This window comes from Nomascus leucogenys, chromosome 9 (assembly GCF_006542625.1).
Source record: "Nomascus leucogenys isolate Asia chromosome 9, Asia_NLE_v1, whole genome shotgun sequence".
NCBI classification, from domain to species: Eukaryota; Metazoa; Chordata; class Mammalia; order Primates; family Hylobatidae; genus Nomascus; species Nomascus leucogenys.
In genome coordinates this window covers 39,814,954-39,840,781 of record NC_044389.1, presented here as the reverse complement: position 1 = coordinate 39,840,781, position 25,828 = coordinate 39,814,954, and the positions used below count along the sequence as shown (strand labels likewise).

Genomic DNA, 25,828 nt, shown 5'->3' with positions numbered 1-25,828 from the left:
CAAAGTAGCTACTTTTCTCCAGAGCAGAGCACATTCCACCAGTGGCTCTGGTTTTAAGATGGTATCATGTTTCAGCATCTTGGATCATGAAGGGGGTGGATAGTGCACAACGTTTGCTCCTAATCATGTGGCAATGCAGCCACATGAAGCCCAGACAGTTTCCTAAACTAGGCCAGGACTTTGTGAATACTGTGGTACTTTCCTGTAGTAAGGACTGTAGATGTCTGCATTTGCAGTGGTGACTGATAAAGGGTCTTCTGCTTACATTCTACCTATAATAGGAAGTTTATCTTGGTTCTGAGATAATTTCATTGGGAGAGACAAGGCAGCAGAGACCGGGTGCCTAGCTCTCATCTCTATATTGTTATCCTGGGTCTTCATGCTCTGCAAGAACCTTGTCACTTTGCTGCTTCACTCTAGGGCTGTGCCTCACATATTCCAGTTGAATTTTAGTTGTTTGTTCATTGCCGTGGTCTTTTTTTTTTTTTTTTCATTTTAATGTTTACAATTTAATAGATCTCTTCATTGCAGACATGTATGGCTGTTTGGTAGTATTCAGAAACATCACAGTAATGGAAGTTTTTTCAATTGGTGTGTAGTCCTCAATAATTATACATGAAATTGCTGTCAGACCAGTAAGACTGCATTTATACATCCATCATTTTCAGGATTGTTGGTAACCTGGGCATATTTTCCCCAAATAACTTTGCCTCCTTGCGTCACAAGGCCCAATTCACTCACATTTACTTCAATGACAGTACCTTTGGTAATAACACCCAAAGTTGTATGCAGTGGGGATGAGGGATTCTTCTTTACACCAAGTATTGGTAGGCAAAAGGTGGCTTTCAGTTCAGGATGTGTTACATGGGCTTTCTTGAAACGCAAGCCCATTGGCCTGATGAATCTTTCATATTTAGGTGGTTTTCTTGTAAAGCCATCTCCAACAAAGCACACTTTAGTAACCATCCTCTTCCATGCCTTCTTTCTCTTTCCTGTTCGAATAACTTTTAATACTTCTGTTTCTCCCTGGGCAAGTACTTTAGGCAGAGGGACTTCCCATTTTCCCGCCTTCTCTTTTCGTTTCTGTTTAATCATATTGGAAAGTACTTTAGCTGGAGATTGTCCCTCTCTGTCCAGCAGATAGGCAGGTACTGCTCCCTGTGGAGTCTTTTCATCATTCTTTTGTTTGGTGTTTCTCTTTTCATGGCATCTTGATAGTCTTTTTCATTTGTATTTTCTCAGCATGACGCTGTTTATGGTAAAGCTTAGCCTTCAGACCAATCATTTTCTTTGCTTTCTTTGAACGTTCATGAGCCTCTCAATTTTCCTTCTTTCTCTTTTTCTCATGGTAATCCAAATGGTATCCATAGCGTTTACGGTGTAATTCAATATATTAGTTCTGTGGCATGGTGACGGCCGCAGAGCTGCCAGGCGCAGCCCCTGGGGTGCGAAAACGCTCTCAATTTTCGGGTCTCAAAGACCCACAAGCCCACTCCACGCAGGCCGGGACAGGAAAGGCGCCCTGGTCTTTTTAAGAGGGGAATAAGTGCTAGGCCCCTTTAGTCAGCCACCCTGCTGATATCATATACTTTTCATTATTTTATTAGAAGAGTTGTCTTTCTTTTGGTTTTCGTGACAAACATTTTAATGTAGTATATGATATTGTAATACAATTTTGATAAGCAAAATGTTGATATGCCACTTTTCATTTTGTGCTGATTTGAACCATTTTTATTTTTCTCCTGATATCTTATGTTTGCCTCTTCAGATCTACACTCCATCATTCCCCATACTGCTCCATACATACTGGGAAACTGATTACCATGGATTAAGTCAACAAGTTCTCATACTCCAGCTAACTGACCAGTTTGGCAGTATGCAGTCTTTTGTAATGGTGTGAAAAAGAGTGAGGTTGTTACAGCTGACCTTCTTGTTACTTCCCTTTGACAACCTGAGTTGAACTCTGTCCCTTGGGAGAGAATCACCTCTCCTCCATAGCATCCTGCTCTACTTAACATTCTCCCTACATGCAGATTCTGGGAACTTCTTCCTTCCTGTGTTCAATCAGGCTAAAGAATAGAGACAGCTTAGTTGCTACCAGATTAAAGTTAGTGCACTATTTATTATTTGTGCTCCTTTTATTCCATATTATAAATTATCCATTTGTAAGTAAACACTCATTTAATTACTTAATTTCAAAATAGTCTTCTGTTTCCTAACTGACATTATGTTTTTAGCTGATTTGGGCAACATTTTTGATAAGTTGTAGTAAGTCACTCACTTTTCTCTTTATAAATAATAAACATTAGAAAGACATTTGACTAAACTTTCATTTATGAAAAAATGAATTTTTTTATGAAAAATATATGAAATTTTTCATTTATTTATGAAACATAAAGTTGCTATTTTATGAATGTGAAATAACTTAAAGCTCAATGCCACATACATGTCTACACATCATCCATTTTTCTAACTAAACTTAAGTATTATATTTTTGTGTATTGTAATAGTTATTAAAAGATTGCAGATATTTTATATTTATTTTATATAAACAATAAAATTAATTAGAAATACACGAATGATCAAAAGATAGACATTTTGTGTGCTAAGAAAGACATTTTCGTTGGCTTGACACTTTTCCTTAGGTTCTAATCATAACTTTAAAAAAATTGGTTTGGCTTTGATAATCAATACTTTTAATATTAAACTGCCGATGATATTACAAAAACAAGAAGACTGATGCTGGCTAACATGGCTTTTCTCTTAGCTTTAAATAAATGGCAGAAATAGACTTCAGAAGACATTGCAATCAAAACTTATTTCAAAACCTATGTTATTGATTGATATTTATCTTTAAGCACCCATTTTTATAAACTTGATTAATGTAGTATTTCCTACTAGACGAGCAAGTTACATTAGCAATTTTCAACACTCAAGTAAGAGTAAGGTTGTAAACAGAAGCATTACTTTTATGAGACCTTGTTCATTAATTACACTTTCTTAATTCAATTTTAAACATTATAGAAGATTGTTACAGATGATGTTCTAAGCCTAATGAGCTTATTTATTCTTCTTCTTGAAACTCGCCATAAAGACGGAAGAAAACATATGTCAAGAAGGATAAAAACAGTAATAATAACATAAGAGATCTTATCAGATGAACTCTATCAACCAACTATTGGATGTTACATTATGAGATCATTTTATTTGTATAGAAGATAGTAGCTTACCAGCTACAGTATCTGTCATTAAGAAAACAAAATAATAGATAAGTGACATATAATTTGAAATTATTAGAGCAATTATCATCAGAGAGCTACTGAAGCAACAAAAACTACAGGGGCTGAGAATATTAATGACTGAAGAATTTTAAAGCAGCAAATCTTTATCAGATTCTAGAGAGGCCTGGAGCCAGAAGCTGGAAATCTAAACCAAAATCCTCTGAAGAGCAATATAAAGTGTGTCTTACATCTTACTACTGAAGAAAACAAATTTTGAGTTCAAGGGCTTTCAGGGAGACATCTGTGTGTGCCAGGGGACACATCAGGCTTACAATAGCATCACCAAATTAATGTGCTTTAGGACAGAACTAAAGATAAAGATTAAGCATTATCAAATATATCACCCAGCTTCAACTCTGCTTACTTCTTTATTGGTTTATGGTAATCATTCTCCCACTTTAGTTAATAAAGAAAAGAATAAACTCTTTTGAGGAAATATAAAGTTTTTTGGGGACTTTTAAACTTGTATATGTAATATCCAGTATTTGACACAAATATTACATTATGCAAACAGACATTAAAAAATGGCACAATCTAGTGTAAAAGAAGCAATTGAAACAAACCTAGAGATAATCCAGATTGGAGTTATAAATAGCAATATTAAGGAAATAGTTAATAAAATAGAAGGAAATAGAAATGAGATTAAAAACAGAATAAATCACAAAAGAAATATAATCTATTTTTTAGTAAAATCATAATGCAAAACAAAACCTCAGAATTAAAAAATACATTGGACATTTTTAACAGCAGATTAGATATAGCAAAAGAAAAGATTAATGAAATGGAAAATTTTAAACAAAAAATTATAATATGAAACACAAAAGGGGTGAACAAGAAAGTAAATGAAATACATTTGTAATAAAATCAAAATAAAACATTTAATTGGAGTGTCAGAGGTAGAACAAATAAAAATGGGACATTAAAGTGATAGATGGTATTATGATGAAAACAGTTTCTAGTGATAGTTTAAAAAATAAAAGAAAGCTACAACTGGGAAAATCAGTTATACTACTTTAAAAAAAAAAGAAGAAAATATTTCAAACAGCCAGAGAAGGCTTCAAATGAACAATAGTGAAAACAACATCTGATACTTGTTTTCTGGTTACTTGGTAACTTATCTCTTCCTTTTATTACTGTCTTCTGTTATAGTCAAGATACTGTCTCTGGTAGTATGTTTTAATTTCTTGCTTTTTATTTTTAGTGGATCTATCATAAGTTTTTGCTTTGAGTTACCATCAGGTTTAAAATCTTGTAGTTATAACAAGTTATTGGAAACTGCTGACAAGTTAATTTTGATCACAAATAAGAGAAACAAAGAAAGAAAAAACTAAAATATAAAACTTTATACTTTAATTCCATCCCCTTTGTGTTTTGAATTTTTGCATATCAATTTATATCTTTTTATATCTATCTCTTAAGAAATTGCTATAGTTATTATAATTTTTATAGTGTTGTCTTTTAGTCTTCATACTAAAGATACTAAAGTACCATACTGAAGTAATGGTACTTTATCATTACAGTATCAGAGTATTCTAAATGTGCATACTTATTCTTACCAGTGAGTTTCACAGATGATGATGATGATAATATCTTGCTTTATGTAAAAATCTTTTATCTTTTCATACTGAAGAACTCCCTTAAGGATTTCTTATAAGAGAGGTCTGGTGGTGATAAATTTGCTCAGCTTTTGTTTGTTTGGGAAGGTCTTTATTTATGTTGAAAGATAGCTTTTCTTGATACAGCAAAGCTTTTAGAAGTTTTTATTTTTCTTGTTCTATTTTTTTTTCATCAGCACTTTGAATGTGCTATCCCATTCTCTTCTGGCCTGTAAAGTTTCTGCTGCAAAGTCTGTTGTCAGATGCATCAGAGCTCCTTTAAATGTTCTTTTCTTCTTTTCTATGCTGCTTTTAGAATACTCTTTTTGTCGTTGACCTTTGCAAGTTTAATAATTTATATGCCTTTGAGTAGTATTATTTGAGTTGAATTTGCTTGGTGATTTTTGAACTATTTGTACCTGGATATTTATGGTTTCTCTAGGATTAAAAAGTTCTGTGTTATTGTTTATTTGAATAAACTTTCTATCCCTATCTCTCTGCCCCCATTTTAAGAACAATGACTTATATTTGCCCATCTGCTTCTATTTTCTAAATCTCCCAAACATTTTTCATTTTTTATTCTTTTCTTTTTTTTCTCACCTCTGACTGTGTATTTTAAAATAACCTGTCTTAAAGCTCACTGACTCTTTCTTTCTCTTGATTAATTATGCAGTTGAGACATTGATGCATTTTTCAGTTCATAAATTATATTTTTTACCTTCAAGATTTCTATTTTTAGATTTCTGGAGAGGTCACACATCTACATCATTCCAGTATCACTCACTAGTGCCTTATTTAGTCCTTATTTGGTGAGGTCATATTTTCCTGAATGTTCTTGATGATTATGGATGTTTGTTGACAATTCTGCTGAATAAAGAATTAGTTATTATTTCTGATCTTCACAGCCTCTCTTTATTTGTACCTAGCCTTCTTCAAAGGGCTTTCAAAAAATTCAAAGGGAATTGACTGTTGCATTCCCTGTCTGTGATCATTACAGCCAGTTCAGCACTTAAGGGCACCTAATGTCAAATTATGCTCTGACCCTTTTGAAGACTCTTAGATACTCAGACCTGATATACTTGAGGGTGATCAGGGAGCATTCCCTGTGTTCCCAGGAAATGCTCACACTTATTTCCCTCTTTGCCCCACCCTCTAACCAACTGGAGAGAGTTTCTCTCTATCCCAGCAATGTATTAAAAGGACAATACATCCATGGGTCAAGTGGTTGAATATTTATCATTTGATATTCAATTATTGTATTTCACTATTTTGACAGACTTATGAAGAGAACCCATACGGTTTTCTCTATAAAAGCAGACAAATAATTTGATGCAAGACACAATTTAACACAAATGTCTTATAAAGTTAAACATACCTGTACCGCAAGACTCATCACTTCCCCTCTTAAATATTATGTAAGAGAAATAAAAATATATTTCTACACAAAGATTTGTATGCAAAAGGTTCTAGGGCTGTAGCTCTGTGTACACTAAGCAAAATCTGAAAATAATTCAAATGACGATTAGCAGGGGAATGAATAAACAAATTGTAGTATGCATAAAATTGAATACTACTCAGCAATAATAAACAACCTATGAAACAGGTAGCACATAAATGTATCTCAGCATTCTTATGTTGTGTGAAATAAACTAGACATAAAAGAGTACACAATATATTACTACATTTATATTAAAATATGTAAAAGACAAATATATTGTGACAGAAAGCACATCAATGGATGTCTAGAACCAGGGATGAATGGAAAATTAATTCAGGGTAAGGACACAGGAAACATTTTAGAATGATGTAAATATTTCCTATATTGATAATCTCACAATTATATTACACAAAGATGTAAATAAGTCAAAAGTTTTCAAACGTACATGTAAAATGAGTGTACCCTAATATGTAAATTATACCTCAATATAATTGACTTGAATTTTTTATAGTTATAATTTTTTATTATTAAATAGTCAATACACAAATTTCTCTGTTGACAGTAACTCAGAATAAGTGACTTTATAAATGATTGATTTCTCAATACTGTAATTATCCACATTCCATTTAATCCAAATTTTTAATACAGTCATGAACCACAGGATGTTCAGTTAGCAACAGACCACATATACAACAGTGGTCCCATAAGATTAGAATACCGTATATTTACGGTGACTTTTCTGTGTTTAGATATATAAGTATGTACTGCTGTGTTACAATTGCCTACAGTATTGAGTACAGTAACATGTAGTAAAAATTTGCAGCCTAGGAACAAGAGGCTATCCCATGTAACCTAGGTGTATAGTAGGCACTACCATCTAAGTTTGTGTGAGTGCACTCTGTGATGTTCCCACAACACATAATCACTGAAGGACACATTTCTCAGTACATGTCCCCGTTGTTAAGCAACACATTACTGTGTTTTTATTTAAAAATTCTTTTTTAAAAAAAGAATTGCATTTGACTTGTTGACATAAGTAAATTAATTTTAAAAAACATTGAGAATTTTAAATTATAAGGGAAAATAATTACAAATTTTATCCTGCTTAACATTAAAAATGAAGACAAATAAAATATTTCTTAGGCTTAACATAAATGAGAGAGGTTTTCATTTTAAATTTGCACTAAAAATATTCTAAAATAAATTTCTAAACTTAATGGAAAGCAAACAAAACAAAAGTGAGTATAGAAATAAATACAGAGCAACTAAAATAAAACTTCTATGAACTACATGAATGTTGATGATTCTAAACAATTATTGTAAAGTCTTTTAGGATTAAATAAATGTAGAAATAAAATAGATGACAATTAACTGAAAGATGAAAAGAGGAAAGATGGACTTAAAGTGCTAAAAATTCTAACATTATATAGTGTAGTATATAGTTGGAAAAGTAGTCGTAACTATTTCCTTCTCTAAATCCATGTCCTTTGCAATGTAATTTACATCTTCTTTCATCAAGAGGTAGCATCTACTTCCTTCCTTCTTCAACCAGGAATGGCCTTATTTTGATAATTCAATGCACCATACATGACAGTGTTTCTTCTAAAGATAGTGATCAATAAATTTGCACACATCTGCTGTATCTCTTGGACTGAAAATGCCATGTGAAGAAGCTTGAGTTAGTCTGCTGGAACATAAGAAAAGGTATATCAAAGACCTGACATCCCAGGTGAGGCCATTCTAGGCCAACAGGTCCACAAATTTTTTACTAGCTGACCCTAAATGCCTGAGTAAACCAAGTCAAGACTGCACATCTCTGACACATAGGCTAAATAAATTGTGTTAATTTTAAGACAATACATTTTGGTGTGCTTTATTATACAGCTAAAGATACATTATTAATTTAAATCAACAGAACAAATCAAATGGAAGTATTGATATGCTCATGTTATGAAACACTCAGTATTATACTGCAGTTAATTTTTTCTTAAAAGATAATAGATTCGATGCATTGCAATAAAATCTCAGTGTTTTTTGTTATAAACAGACTATTTTTAAAATTTGTATGGAAATATAAGGAGAAAAGAATACACAAGAAAATGTTGAAGAACAAATTGGAGGACATTACTGTTCTTAAGACCTTTTGAAAGCTATCATACTGAGAATATTATTATTATTGAAAGTATAAAATGATAGCACAAACTGCAAACAAAACAAGTAAAATATTTAAACAAAAACCTCACTAAAGAGAATATCTAAAGGAAAAGAAGTTCTTGAAATTTGGATCTTACTGATCAACAGAAAATGGCATTTATGTATATCCACAATGATATATTGAAACACATATATCAGAATTCAAATAGAACTGCTATTTCAAAGGATTGGTAAGGATTTAATCAACTAAACACTATTATTCATTGCTGGATAAATGCAAAATATTGGAGACACAGTGGAAAACAGTTTGTCAAATTTTTACAAGGTTAAACATAGCCTACCATATAATCTGGACATTTTACTTCTATATGTCCACCCAATTAAATGAATACATGTCCTTACAGATACTAGGAATAGAATAGCTCCAAACTGGAAAGCCTAATGTTGATCAACTCAAGAATGGTAAATAAAAAGTGGTTTATGCATATAATTGGAAGCTTTTTAGTACTTGTAATGAATATGCTGTTGAACAAAAATATGAATCTGTAAATTATACTAGGAAAAATAAGAATAACACAATATTATGCATACTATAATCAAATTTATATGAAATTCTTTCTCAAAAATTGTTGCTTGGGCTGGTTGAAGAATGACACAAAGGAAATGAAGGAACACTTTAACATAATGGGATGTTCTGCAACTTGATTGTGATGGTAGTTTTAAAACTTTCTGCATCATAAAACTTTATCAAACTGTTCACTCAAGATGTGTGACATTATGGCATATAAAATTTACCTCACAGAGATTTTGAAAGATTGCATAACTTCTATTAAGCATATGTATTCCAATCATGGCATGGTACCATTGCTCGAATTACGTCCCAGTATGTATGATTGTTGTCAAGTTTTTTTTTTATTTTTTTATATCTTAGGATACATGAAATTAATGTGATGATGATGATGATGATGATGATGATGATGATGATGATGTTACGATGGTGTGATTGTGATTGCAAACAGAAAATATAACGCCTACTCTGGCTGGGATGGGCACATTTAATCCTTACAAGAGTCTAATGAAAAATGTATCATTCGGATGAAACTGAGGCAAAAAGTAGTTCATTGCCCAAAAGTGAACAGTGACAAATCACAGAGCTGGCATGTGTACTCAGGACACTGGATCTAGAGTCCATATTTCAGTCTAAACCACTAAGCTATTTTGCCCATTATCTAACAATGTTCCACCAAGCAAAGGGCAGAGGAAAAGTACAATGGCACAGTATTTAGACAGATGTAAAAATTACCAATAAAGGAAAGCTTATTACTTCACAATCAAATAAATGAAGAAAGAACAGCCATATCATTATACAAGAAATCCTCCTTTCCTTGCATCTTCCTCTACTACACGTCCATTGTAGTCACATTTTTTTTCACCTAGCAGGTGAAAATAAAATAAATATATTGGAGAAATAATAGGAAGCCTTGTAAAAAGCCTTTACCTTATTACTGACATTAAGACCTTATAATCATAAAATGATTAATAAAATAGTTTTATCATTCATATTTAATGAAGCAAAACTGTTTTGTCGGTAAGGTTTAACTTTTTAATACCTGTGTATACCAGTTGACTGCCCACGTTCTAAGTTATTGGCATAAACTTTACTTAGAAAGAAGTACATAACAGAGCAAATTAAAAATTTACCACTGACTAGGTGTGGCAGCTCACGCCTGTAATCCCAGCACTTTGGGAGGCTGAGGTGTGGGATAACCTGAGGTCAGGAGTCCGAGACCAGCCTGGTCAACCTGGTGAAACCCCATCTCTACTAAACACAAAATTAGCCAGGCATGGTGGCAGGTGCCTGTAATCTCAGCAACTCAGGAGGCTGAGGCAGGAGAATCGTTTGAACCCGGGAGGCGGAGTTTGCAGTGAGCCGAGATTGCGCCACTGCACTCCATCCAGCCTAGCTAACAAGAGAAAAACTCTGCCTCAAAAGAAAAAAAAATGTGCATATATATATATATATCTCACTTAGTACCTATATTCTACTCAAAATTTGATAGCATGGTCAAACATAAAAAATAATTTCAATAGATTAGATGATATAATAGAATTTGCATTTCTTAATATATTGGGAATAATAGTTTAAGGTCATAGAACTTTTAAAATGCACACTGCCTTAGGAAAATTAATTCCTACTCTTAGACCTTCTACCAAAAATCAGCCAGGTTTTGATGAAATGTTTCACTTGGAATTGCATAAAATTTACATTATTAAAAAAAGAAAAGAATTTCAATAGTGCCTTGATAACTGAATTGTCCTCATATCACAATACTCCAACAAGTAGATCTGATTTTGGGAAAATAATAAAATATATATTTAAGTAATTCACTTTCTTTTTTGGTTTACAGTTATTAAATAAAAGCTTAATTCATTTTAAAATATTTTCACTCTGTTAAGTACTAATAAAAATACATTGTATTAGGTCAGTCTAAAGCTTTAATCTTTAGATTATTATAAAATCAAGCAATAAACTTGATTTTATAATAATATACTTTAGAAATAGGCATAAGTAAAAGCAAAACGAGCATGGAAGGCAACAGATACTCAAGAGGACTAAGATTTACACTATGCAAAATAACAATACAACTTTGAAAAGTAAATGACTGTATCTAAAATATAAATTTTCTTCTTAGAAATGTTTGTTCGGAAAAACATTATTTGACATTTTTATCAATTTATGGGCCTTTAGTTGAGAGTTTTCAAAATAACACTGCATCCAAGGAAACATTAAATGGGAAGGTATATCAGAAATGCTGCACAGTCATAAATTTATTTCAAAATTGATATTTTTAAATCATATTCACCAAACATAAAAGATACTTCGAAGCTTTATTTTGACACTATCACTCTTAAAGTCTGGGCTGTAAATTCTAAATAATTGTCTTCAAAGTTTTAAGCTCACAATCATTTTCCAGGCTTCATATATCAATACGTTTTGCACGTCAGTGCTCCACTTTGTGATATGTACATTATTTATGTCATCTTTGTATGCTTCTCCAGGGATTTTTATTTACTTTTTTGGTATTCTAGACATTTTTTTCCTCTCTTTGTCTGTTTTGTTATTTAATTATAGAATTTACCACAATGTTTAAATTGTAACTTCCTCCCTAATCCCTTTTAAAATTTAAGATCAAGTATTTTCACATATATACTACAGTAATTATTATATTGAAAACTTAATCTGTCACGTTACTTAGGCAAGATATTTTATAGTAGAATTCATGAAACAGGTAGAAGATTGATTTATGTGAAACTGATGTGGTAGGTTCAGGGACCTGTGTTGTATACCACAGGCCTCTAAAATAAGAGTTTATGTAAATATTATCCTTTGAACTGTATAGTACAGACATCTTGACCTTAGTTTGTTACCTATTTTTGTTTAGTCTTCCTCAACTCTTTCTAGGAAAAAAAAACATTAATCAGTACACTGGGTAACACATTATTACTGAATCATATTAATTCTCCAAGTTAAGAAAGAGAAGATTTAGAACTTAAGTCTATCAAAAGTATGAGAAGACAAGCCAGACTGAGAGAAAATATTTGCAAAACACATATCTGATAAAAGTCTATTATTTAAAATATGCAAAGATTTCTTACAAGCAATAGGAAAATTTAAGAGCCAGATTTTTTTTCAAATAATGGGCCTATGAACTTAATTGATACCTCATCATACAAAATATTTAGATTCCAAATAAACATATGAAAAGATGTGCCACATCAGAGTCTCAGGGAAATGAAAATTAAAACAATGATGAGGTACCATTACATACATTAGAATGGCCAAAATCTGTAATAATAACAAGGAAAAATATTGGCAAAGAGATGGAGTAACAATAACTCTCATTCATTGCTGGTAAGAGTGCAAAACTATACAGCCGGTTTGAAAGAAAGATTGGCAGTTTCTTATCAATCTAAACATACCCTTAGCATATGATCCACCAATTGTGAACCTTGGAAGTTACTCAAAGGTATTTAAAACTGATGGCCACAACAAACCTGCACAAAGATGTTTATAGCAACTTTATTCATAATTGCCAAGACTTTAAAGTAATCAAAATGTCTTTCAATAGGTGAATGTTCAAGTTAGTATATAACCATAAAATGGAATATTATTCAGCAATAACCATATATTAGCTATAGAGTAATGAAAATACATAGAAGAAACTTAAGTGCATATTACTAAGTGGAAAAAAGCCGATCTTGAAAGTCTATGTAACCTAAGATTCCAACTATGTGATAATTTGCATAAGGTAAAACCATGGAAACAATAAAAAAGATCAGTGATTTCCAGGGATTGAAGGGAGGAAGGGATGAATATGCAGATTACAACGGATTTTTAAGGCAGTGAATCTATTACATATGAAAGTATAATGGCGGATATATTCCCTTCTATTTTTGTTAAAACTCATGAGTGAACTCTAGTGTACTGTGTAATTTGAGTGATAATGACATGTCAGTGTAGGATCATGGACTGTAACAAATACCATTTTGGTGAAAGACATTAGAAGGCTGTGCATATGTGGAGGAAGGGGGTATGTGAGAATTCCATATTTTCTTCTACTCAATTTTTTTAAATTATAGTTTAAGTTCTAGGGTGCATGTGCACAATGTGCAGGTTTGTTACATATGCATACATGTGCCATGTTGGTGTGCTGCACCCATTAACTCGTCATTTACGTTAGGTATATCTCCTACTGCTATCCCTCCTCCCTCCCTCCACCCCACAACAGGCCCCGGAGTGTGATGTTCCCCTTCCTGTGTCCAAGTGTTCTCATTGTTAAATTCCCACCTATGAGTGAGAACATGCGGTGTTTGGTTTTTGTCCTTGCAACAGTTTGCTGAGAATGATGATTTCCAGCTTCACCCATGTCCCTACAAAGGACATGAACTCATCCTTTTTTATGGCTGCATAGTATTCCATGGTGTATATGTGCCACATTTTCTTAATCCAGTCTATGATTGATGGACATTTGGGTTGGTTCCAAGTCTTTGCCATTGTGAATAGTGCCACAATAAACATACCTGTACATGTGTCTTTATAGCAGCATGATTTATAATCCTTTGGGTATATACCCAGTAATGGGATGGCTGGGTCAAATGTTATTTCTAGTTCTAGATCCATGAGGAATTGCCACACTGTCTTCCACAATGGTTGAACTAGTTTACCATCCCACCAACCCTGTAAAAGTGTTCCTTTTTCTCCATATCCTCTCCAGCACGTGTTGTTTCCTGACTTTTTAATGATCGCCATTCTAACTGGTGTGAGATGGTATCTCATTGTGGTTTTGATTTGCATTTCTCTGATGGCCAGTGATGATGAGCCTTTTTTCATGTGTCTGTTGGCTGCATAAATGCCTTCTTTTGAGAAGTGTCTGTTCATATCCTTCACCCACTTTTTGATGGGGTTGTTTTTTTCTTGTAAGTTTGTTTGAGTTCTTTGTAGATTCTGGATATTAGCCCTTTCTCAGATGAGTAGATTGCAAAATTTTTCTCCCATTCTCGCTAGTTTCTTTTGCTGTGCAGAAGCTCTTTAGTTTAATTAGATCCCATTTGTCAATTTTGGCTTTTGTTGCCATTGCTTTTGGTGTTTTAGACATGAAGTCCTTGCCCACGCCTGTGTCCTGAATGGTATTGCCTAGGTTTTCTTCTAGGGTTTTTATGGTTTTAGGTCTAACATTTAAGTCTTTAATCCATCTTGAATTAATTTTTGTGTAAGGTGTAAGGAAGGGATCCAGTTTCAGCTTTCTACATATGGCTAGCCAGTTTTCCCAGCACCATTTATTAAATAGGGAATCCTTTCCCCATTTCTTGTTTTTGTCAGGTTTGTCAAAGATCAGATGGTTGTAGATGTTTGGTATTATTTCTGAGGTCTCTGTTCTGTTCTACTGGTCTATATCTCTGTTTTGGTACCAGTACCATGCTGTTTTGTTTACTGTACCCTTGCAGTATAGTTTGAAGTCAGGTAGCATGATGCCTCCAGCTTTGTTCTTTTGGCTTAGGATTATCTTGGCAATGTGGTCTCTTTTTTGATTCCATATGAACTTTAAAGTATTTTTTTCCAATTCTGTGAAGAAAGTTATTGGTAGCTTGATGGGGATGGCATTGAATCTGTATATTATCTTGGGCAGAATGACCATTTTCACGATATTGATTCTTCCTATTTGTGAGCATGAAATGTTCTTCCATTTGTTTGTGCCCTCTTTTATTTCATTGAGTAGTGGTTTGTATTTCTCCTTGAAGAGGTCCTTCAGATCCCTTGTAAGTTGGATTCCTAGGTATTTTATTCTCCTTGAAGCAACTGTGAATGGGAGTTCACTCATGATTTGGCTCTCTGTCTGTTCTTTGTGTATACGAATGCTTGTGATTTTTGCACATTGATTTTGTATCCTGAGACTTTGCTGAAGTTGCTAATCAGCTTAAGGAGATTTTGGGCTGAGATGATGGGGTTTTCTAAATATACAATCATGTCATCTGCAAACAGGGACAATTTGACTTCCTCTTTTCCTAACTGAATCCCCTTTATTTCTTTCTCCTGTCTGATTGCCCTGGCCAGAACTTCCAATGCTATGTTGAATAGGAATGGTGAGAGAGGGCATCCCTATCTTGTGCCGGTTTTCAAAGGGAATGCTTCCAGTTTTTGCCAATTCAGTATGATATTGGCTGTGGGTTTGTCATAAATAGCTCTTATTATTTTGAGTCACGTCCCATTGATATCTAATTTATTGAGAGTTTTTAGCATGAAGTGCTGTTGCATTTTGTCAAAGGACTTTTCTGCATCTATTGAGATAATCATGTGGTTTTTGTCTTTGGTTCTGTTTATATGCTGGATTACATTTATTGATTTTCATATGTTGAATCAGCCTTGCATCCCAGGGATGAAGCCCACTTGATCATGGTGAACACGCTTTTTGATGTGTTGCTGGATTTGGTTTGCCAGTATTTTATTGAGGATTTTTGCATCGATGTTCATCAGGGATATTGATCTAAAATTGTTTTTTTTTATTGTGTCTCTGCCAGGCTTTGATGTCAGCTACTCAATTTTGACATGAACTTAAAACTGCTCTAAAAATTAAAATCTATTTAAAAATATATTTTTAATCAAGGAAAAATGATGGTATTAAAATTACACAACAGGCAAACATTTAAAAACATTGACATTATTTTGTATACGGCTACCTCATGACATGCTTTGCTTTAAACATTTCATGTGTGTGTATTTTCTCACTATTCTTCGCCTAATAGTGAAGAGATTCAAAAGACCCTTAAAAAGGATTACAGTAGGTAATATCTTTCATTAGTGAAATATTTTCCTTCACAAAGTGATGTCAGTGAATCTTTGACCCAAAATTTAGTTTATTAAAACATGTAGCTGATAAATGTGTAAGTTGTACCCACATTTGGGCAGTTCAAATACTATATATACATATACATACATAAATACATGTTTATTTATGTGAACTTTTCAAATGATCCCACTTTTATAAAAACAAAATCCAATTTCTACCTTTATAAAGCTGAAACCAAACCACAATTCGGTTGTATATTATGATTTATTTTATAGTATCATTTATAATAATTACATTAAAATAAATACAATTTGAAAAAATTTGATGATCTTTCAAACAGTCATTTCTAGTAATATCTAACATTATAGAATTTCATTTTTATTAATCTTTAAATCTTTTAAATGTTTTATGAGTTTAATAATTTTTGACTAAATTTTATTGGTTCCAGTAAGTTTTTTAACACCTTACATAAATGTAAATTAAATTCAACAATTTTCACAAAAACTACCATGAGACAATGAGCACTATACAATATTTATATATTCTATAATTGTTTGTTAGGCACACACCCTGTAACAGGAATATTGAATGCAGTTAACAAAAAAAGTTTATTTTACAAATTGCAGTATATCAAATTACAGCAAAAATACATATATATATATGTATATGTCTGTGTGCCTTTGTATACATATTTGTTTTGTTTTTTATCTAGAAAAGAAATATAGTATTACTTAAAGTGCAAAGACATAAAAAAGTTAATCATTAGAGTTATGTTAAAAATCTCTGGTCAGTATAAATGAAATAAAGAGAAGTATAATTGAGGGGTTTTAGCCCAGCCCTGCCCTCATCTCATTCACAAATGAGCTGCAGTCCTCTAAACAACAAAAAGTGCTTAAGAGAGGGAAAACATATTTGATTTTTAGGTTCCTAATAAGATTAATTGTATTTGAGAATAAGCTCTCTAATACTTTTTATAAACATTACATTGATTGTCAAAACTTTGGTAACCAGAAGTATCTCTATGCCCTTTATTTGAAATATATTGCATCGAATCTGAGAAGTCATTAGTAGTTCTATTCCCAAATACAAATTGATTTCTAGACACCCAAAGTAAAATAATTATTCCTGAAAGCAAGGAAATTTCTAGAGTCAGCCTTTTACCTGATAAAAATATCCCATATTTTTCACAACTGTATTATCCAGGGGTAATTAAAAACTCAAACCTATGTTTTCAGGCACATGGGCTTCCACTTATTTGAATGAAGTGATTTAAAAAAAGGAGATTGATTCTTTTAATAATCATAATCATTATGTGGTTGAAATTCAGTCTCTTGCTGATAATATCTCCATACTTGGGTATCACTGAGATTTTGAAACTTTTTGCTTATTTTTAACTAAAGTCATACTGAAACTTTCCATTTATTAATACTAGTACTTTAAGTTGATAGAGAGCAAATTGAATATCTTAGCCAAGTGGCAAATATTTGTATATTTGAAAACAACTACAAAATCTCTTCTTTGTAAAAAATATAGTGAAGTTTTTCTCCGCTTTATTATATGACCACATCCTGCATTTTCATCAGTTTAGATAAACTTAAACTTTGTTTTATATTCCAGTTAAAGTATGATTCCCAGAAGTTTTCATATCAGATAAAATTATATCGGAAAACCAAATTGAAGTTAGCAGTTCCAAAATTTTTGACTAATTAAATTGGATATTTTTCAGCATTCTAATTATATTTTGCCTATTTAAGCACCATAGACTTTCCAAAAGCTGTGCAAATTGTCATGTAGGTCAAAAGTTTGGTTTGCAGTCATAGTGTGAACTTTCACTGAATCATATTTAGTTTAATGTGAAGATTCTGTGGCTCCAGTCCTTCTTTAAGAGAAGAAAAATATTACAGATAGGCATATAAATCTGTTTATCTTAAATGCTGCCTTCCATTAAATGTGACAGGCACATTACTTTACTGAATTTTTAATCATCACATGGAGAATTGCTCAGTACATTCTGCATCTGTTAGTTTCAGACACTCCAAATCACTAGTCCTGCTAATATGATTTGCCTTTATCAGTGTCTGCATCAATAAAAGGGCAAGTGCAATTTATGCTTGTTCTGGGGAAAAATAAGTGAGCTTCATATCATTCCTGTATTTCCTCTCAGATATTATATCCTAGTATTAATTCTGTAAGTTATGCATTTAAAAATATATTTTGCACATCTGAAGCATAAGTTTTGTAACCTATTTGTTATATAAAATTTATACTTTATTTTTGTATTGTAATTGCATACCAATCTTAACATCTGGGTTTTGAAGTGTTGTGAACTTAAAATCTTACAAATGTGTCGTAAAGTGTTATGCCTTTGCAATGTTACAAATATAAAACTTTTCTGTAGCTAAAACATTCTCCAGTTAGTTGCTGGAGAAATTGAACTATTTTTGTCTCTCAGTTTCAATGACATATACCTTAGGATACCTCCATACTCATTATTATCCTGTACCATCTCTCACTCAAACCTTGTCAGTTGCCTTCAGACTGGTTTCTGTGCTTCAAATGTTGCTTCAAATCTATTAATCTTTTTAAAATATAAAATCTAGCATTTTATACTCACACATAAAATGAATCACTAAATTCCTATCTCCTAGAAGACAATTTCCTGACATTCTAGCAGGCATCTAAAGGCCAACATGACCGCTTTCTTATCTACATTTCCAGTTCATGTAATAACATGGAATGAACTGCATTTGTTTACATAATTCCTTATATTTCATCCTGTCGATCTAGAATAAGTTAATATCCATCACTATATTGCATTCATTTGCCTATCTGTTGTTTCATATTTATAACACCCCACATACATTTATATAGTATATGATAGATAGATACTTTTGCAATAGGCTTCCTAGCAGTCTGACCTTATTCTAATAACTTCTATTATCAGAAGCCAACATCTATATTTCCAAAAATTAATTCGATCATGTCACTGGAATCATTTAATGGTTTCCCTTTTTTGTTACGATAACCACAAATACACTGCAATTTGTTTTTGCATCATGAGCTTATTACCTAGTATTCTTCTCTTCCTCTTCTCCACTCTCTCTCCCCCTAACTCCTGTTGTAGCCACATTTGCTTTACTTCACCTTCAGCATCCCTGGAATGACTATTTGATCTATTTGCCAATGAAAGTCATACTCTACACTTATTTTATCATGTTGTGTGGTAAGTATTTGATCTGAATATATTACTTTTAAGTGAAGAAGATTTATTAATATTTGATTAAAATAATCTTAGATGGGTTTTGCAGGCCTCTGCTTGATATCACCAACATTTTCCATAACTGTGTCCAGTATCTTGCACACATGTAGGAAGCAGGGTATTCATTTCAACACATTTATATTGTAAATACTGCCAGAGGCAACTAATTTCTTTTTTTTCTTTGACCCCCTGATGAAATAGAATGAGTTCAAAACAAGTGGCTATAGAAAACAAACTCTTTTTCTTTACAAGTCGTATTGGAAGAAGTATTTGGTACAGCTGCCATTACCAGGAACTGGGAATACAAACCAGCTTTACCTTGCTCCTACCCATATCACAGACTGACATGCATGAAACTATCTGGCCTCCAGTTGGTGTTGAAAATGGGAAATATGCAAAATAATGGACTTGGTGAATGTTGGACTCGTGCAGGAAATAGACAGTAAATAAGTGCTGCTGATAATTTTTTTTTAAGTTCAAATATTCTTGCTTCATACATATGAATATGCATATAGCATAAACTTAGATAGTTTGCTGTTGGTAATTCTTTGTAAAATTTTAAATAAACCATATTCCCAACATTGAGCAAAATAGGCCAATGTGCAAGCTTAAAATATTAATTATTGAATTTATATATGTTTTCTGGAAGTCAATAATAAATATAAGTTGTATAAATTTTCTGTGTACATTTATCATCCACCTAGGAACTGTGATGCTATCACTGACAACATAGAAACTGAAGGAATAAGCTGGAGGTATCACCACACTACTTGACTTCAAACTATACTACAAGGCTACAGTAACCAAAACAGCATGGTACTGGTACCAAAACAGATATATAGACCAATGGAACAGAACACAGGCCTCAGAAATAACACTACACATCTACAACCATCTGATCTTTGACAAACCTGACAAAAAAGCAATGGGGAAAGGATTCCATATTTAGTAAATGGTGCTGAGAAAACTGGCTAGCCATATACAGAAAACTGAAAATGGACCCCTTTCTTATACCTTATATAAAAATTAACTCAAGATGGATTAAAGACAAACATAAAACCTAAAACCGTAAAAACCCTGCAAGAAAACCTAAGCAATGTCATTCAGGATATAGGCATGGGCAAAAACTTCATGACTAAAACACCAAAAGCATTTGCAATAAGAGCCAAAACTGATCAATGAGATCTAATTAAACTAAAGGACTTCTGCACAGGAAAAGAAACTACCATCAGAGTGAACAGGCAACCTACAGAATGGGAGAAAATTTTTGCAATCTGTCCATCTGACAAAGGGCTAATATCCAGAATCTACAAAGAACTTAATCAAATTTACAAGAAAAAATAAACTACACCATCAAAAAGTGGGCAAAGGATATGAAAAGACACTTATCAAAAGAAGACATTTATGCAGCCAACAACATATGGAAAAAAGCTCATCTTCACTGGTCAATAGAGAAATGCAAATCAAAACCACAATGAGATACCCTCTCATGCCAGTTAGAATGGCAATCATTAAAAAGTCAGGAAACAACAGATGCTGGTGAAGATGTGGAGAAATAGGGAAGTGTTTACACTGTTGGTGGGGGTGTAAATTAGTTCAACCATTGTGGAAGACAGTGCAGCCATTCCTCAAGGATCTAAAACCAGAAATACCTCTTGACCCAGCATTCTCAGCAAACTAACACAGGAACAGAAAACCAAACCCTGCATATTCTCACTCATAAGTGGGAGTTGAACAAAAAGAACACATGGACACAGGGAAGGGAACAACACACACTGTGGCCTGCTGGCAGAGGGGTGGGTGGGAGGCAAGGGGAGGAAGAGCATTAGGACAAATACCTAATGCATGTGGGGCTTAAAACCTAGATGACAAGTTGATGGGTGCAGCAAAATACCGTGGTACATGTACACCTATGTAACAAACCTGCACATTCTGCACATGTATCCCAGAACTTAAAGTAAAATTAAATTAAATTAAAGTTAAATTTAGAAAAACTGAAGGAATAACAATTTGAAGCACTAGCACCTGCATCAAATTTCCTGCATATTATAACACAACCAGTTGAACATAGTGTGTAATACACAAACACACATGCAAACACATTATATATTTAAACATCTATGTTTATGTATCTATATATTTCTATCTATATCTGTAGAGTATGATGAATGTAGGTTTTCATTAGGTCAAATATCTGCTGTTTTAGATTAATTTTATTTACTTACATGACAAGTTTTCTTGGTATATTTATAAATCATAAAAGATTAAAGTGTTGTTTTAATTTTTAAACTTTTTTATTTACTCAATTTTATCTAACTTATGTCCCCCCAAATTAAATAAGAAAGTAGAGATACAAAGAAATTCTGAATTTTCTTAAATATTTAAGAGATGTAATACTGAAGTAATTTTGCTTTTCACTAAAGCAGTTCATAATTTCTAAAAAAGTCATAGTGCCTATTATCATTATTATTTGACATCTAAATATCACACAGCAATATTTTGCCCTTCACAGATATTACAAAATGTAAGTATCCACTTGATTTAATTTCACAGAGTCAATTTAAAGTGCCAAAATAAGGTAGTGAGAAAAATGTGGGAAATACACAATCTCCAACACCACAGCAAATGATAGACAAACAAAATGTTATTTAATTGTATAATTTAAATATGTACTGTAAAAATTATTTAAGATCCAAATGAGAGAAATTATGGTCCTCTGGCTAGCTCCTGTCTCAATCAAATATATAAAATCAGCAGCAAAATACACAATTACAAAAAAATACTCAAAACAAAGACCATCTTTCTGTGACTAAGGTCCTGAGACTGATCTGACAGTGTCAGCATTCTGCCATATTCTATTAAGGACAAAAAAGGTTGGGTACGGTGGCTCATGCCTGTAATCCCAGCACTTTGGGAGGCCAAGGCAGCCTGATTATTTATGGTCAGGAGTTCGAGACCAGCCTGGCCAACACAGTGAAACTCCGTCTCTACTAAAAATACAAAAATTAGCTGTGCCTGGTGGCATGCACCCGTAATCCCAGCTACTGGGGAAGCTGAGGCATGAGAATCACTTGAACCCAGGAGGTGGAGGTTGCAGTGAGCCGAGATTGTGCCACTGCATTCCAGCCTGGGCAATGGAGCCAGGCTCCATCTCAAAACAACAAAAAAAGAAAAAAAAAGGACTAAAAAAAAAAAAAACACAAACCTAAACATGATAGGCTTTTTCTAGACAATTTTGTAAGTAGACCACCTCATTATTTCACTCTATCTCCATGATGTTAAGACAAGGGAACAAAAAAATCATTTAATAATAGAATAACACTTTGTTGATGTTCTTTATTCTCTTCATATAAAAAACTTATTATGAATAAATGCAGATTTAAAAGAAAGACTGTTGCATTTAAATCAAATAACTCTAATGTTCTTGTTTCGCTACTACTCTCCAGGTTTATAGCCTTTAGCAGGTCAAATTGACTTATATTTATCAAGCAGCAAGTTACTGGTTCACATTTAATTGTTTACATTGTTAGATAAATTGTAAACTTCAGATAGTTCATAATTGTATGAATTTCAAATAATGGTAGTCTTCATGCATTATAACCAACACTCATATACAAGTATTTTATTCATATGTAAAATGGTTTGTCATAAATGACATTTTAAATAATGTCATTCATAGATGACAGTTTTGGTGATATCTTTTGTTTATATTATGGAAACGATATTTAATGCCTTCTTATAAAAAATATTGTAAACAATGAAATTGTGCTCCAGTTCGTATAATACGATTAGGGAGCAGGAAAAAAAGAGATAGATACAATTACCAATTTAAATATCGTTCCTAGAATTGTGGATATGATAAATGCTATGTTTCTATAGAGGAAGTAGAAAACATTTTTATTCCAAAATAGCAGATCTCGTGCAACAAACATTATAAATTTTAGAACATATTGTTTTATGTTTTAAATGATGTTTTAAATGATTTTAGTTTGTGGCTGAAAATTATAATACCTATCCATTTAGTTTGAGTTTTGTGACTAAGTGACAATGTAAAGTTAGATAACTTTAAGCAGCAGCAGCAACAAAATTTACAATGTTATATAAGACTATTGCCTTTACCTAAGTTAACATGTGTCCTTCAAAAGTCCGTTCTAATAATTTTGTAAAAGAGAAGACATTAGAAAAATGACTTTAATCTGAAACCAAAGTTAGGGCATACTCTTTTTCATAACTAGAAATAATAAATAAATTATACTATTATCATTTTATGTAAATTATAAACATAATTTATTATTTCAATAAATCTAATGATTTACATTTTATAACATTTTATAAATGATGAATCTATTTTATAGAGTACTTTACAAAGTAGTTTTAATTCCACCATAATATCAAATCACAAAACAACCTCATAAATTAGATAGTGAATATTATTTCTACATAAAATACAACAATACTGTATGAAGAAATTTGAAGAATATGCAACTTTATTCTACTTGCGTGTTCTCACTCATAAGTGGGAGTTGAACAAAAAGAACACATGGACACAGGGAAGGGAACAACACGCACTGGGGCCTGCTGGCAGAGGGGCGGGTGGGAGGCAAGGGGAGGAAGAGCATTAGGACAAATACCTAATGCAAGTGGGGCTTAAAACCTAGATGACAAGCTGATGGCTGCAGGTAGCCCACTACAGTTTTATAGGTGCTGGAAGAATACACAGGACACTTCTGTCAAAGACTAAGGATTCGATTACATATTATACAGCAGTAGCATGAGTTAAAGGATTGTGTTGTTCCCCTTCTCCCACAAGTTTCATGTTGGAAATGCAGATTGGTCCATGGGGATTTGTACACACAGTTTGGGTCACAGCTGAGGAACTCCAAGCTTAGGTAACCCTGATCTTATAAAGAATCTGCAAACATACCTGCCAAAACCTTGTCCCTCAGGGAGACATTAACTTTATTATCTTGGTTAGAAAACTAATTTGCCTCTGTACTATCTTTATCTTTATTTTCCATGGCTATTTGCTATATAAAATACATTTTAAAAGATAGTCTCAGACAGCAGCTGCCATAAAATGTTTTGAAAAGCCATTGAAAAGTTTTTTGTTGTTGTTGTTGTTTTCGTTTTTTTTTTTTTGTTTTGCTTTCTTTTCTTTTTTGAGACAGACTCTGTCACCCAGGCTGAAGTGCAATGGCGTGATCTCGGCTCACTGCAACCTCCGCCTCCTGGGTTCAAGTGATTCTCCTGCCTCAGCCTCCCAAGTAGCTGGCATTACAGGCGCCCACCACTATGCCCAGCTAATTTTCATATTTTTAGTAGAGGCGGGGTTTCACCAGGTTGGCCAGGCTCTTCTCAAACTCCTGACCTCAGGTGATCCACCCGCCTCCGCCTCCCAAAGTGCTGAGATTACAGGCGTGAGCCACCAAGTCCGGCCGAAAAGTTTTACATCCCAATACACTGAGATTTAAAAATGAAGGGCTTGTTAGAGGTCAATGAATTATTATTTTTTACCATTCTCCAATGAAGTCAATAATTACTTACATGTCTAGATGTGAGAGGCATTTTGTTAAAGTAGCATTTACAAAAAGTTATATATAAAATATATGATTTGATATATCTATGTACTATGATATAATATGATTTGTTACTTAAATAGATATAATAATTTTTGAAACTAATTCTAGAATATATAACATTTGAAAAAGACTATGAGGAGGCTTCTTAAAAATTTGATAATGTACATATTAAAATTAAATAACTAATTTTTTGTGGCTTGTAGTTTAGCCTAAAAATCTAATTTTAAATCTAGCAAAGTATAATAATTTGAAGAGAGATATGGATGCAATATTTGTTATGATGTTAATTGTCAAATAGTTCTATACTCTAAATATTTTGGCATTAAAAGATATATAGCTATTTGAGAAAATGATATAATATCTCAACTTAGGTTACTATCTCATCATAAAGTTTGAAAATGTCAAAGCAACTGAAAAAAAAAAACACTAGTCTCCTCACACACCAAATTTTACTCATTATTTTTGGAATAAAATGAGATACAGACCCCAAGAGTATTTCTTTCCAAAGAAGCCTAGCTCTTTACGTAGTGCTTCATAATAGCCCCATTCTCTCGTATTGAACTATTTTGTTAAAAAAAAAAAAACAAAAACAGAAAAACAGTATGTATAAGGAACATGGTTTTCAGAAGAAGCTGTTTAGGTTTTAAGTGCTTCCTGGTTTTAAACATAGAGATAGAAAATTACTGTATTTCTAATTTCTGTTCTCCAATAAGCTGTGCCTCATGACCTTATATTCTGTTTATTCAGTGACCATGTACCAGTCAGTAAGTAAATGCTAAAGATTTTTTTTTTTTTTTTTTTTGACATGGAGTCTCACTCTGTCGCCCAGGCTGGAGTGCAGTGGCTGGATCTTGGCTCACTGCAAGCTCTGCCTCCAGGGTTCACGCCATTCTCCCGCCTCAGCGTCCGGAGTAGCTGGGACTATAGGCAACTGCCACTATTTTTAGTAGAGATGGGGTTTCACCGTGTTAGCCAGGATGGTCTCGATCTCCTGACCTCGTGATCTGCCTGCCTCGGCCTCCCAAATGATGGGATTACAGTAAATATTTTTTTAAAGTGTTCACAGCTATCTTTCTCCTGATAAATACATTACCTTATAGACTGAGGCCTAGTCAAGGTTTTTAGCAAGTTTACCCAGAGATCTTAGGGACTATATTCTCTCTGTGTTGGCCAATA

The 25,828-nt window shown here is 33.0% G+C and overlaps 1 pseudogene; it reads right to left on the bottom strand.

Moving 5' to 3' along the window:
* Positions 1-491: 491 nt before the first annotated feature.
* LOC100586283 lies at positions 492-1,408 on the bottom strand (annotated as a pseudogene).
* Between the last annotated feature and the right edge of the window lie 24,420 nt (positions 1,409-25,828).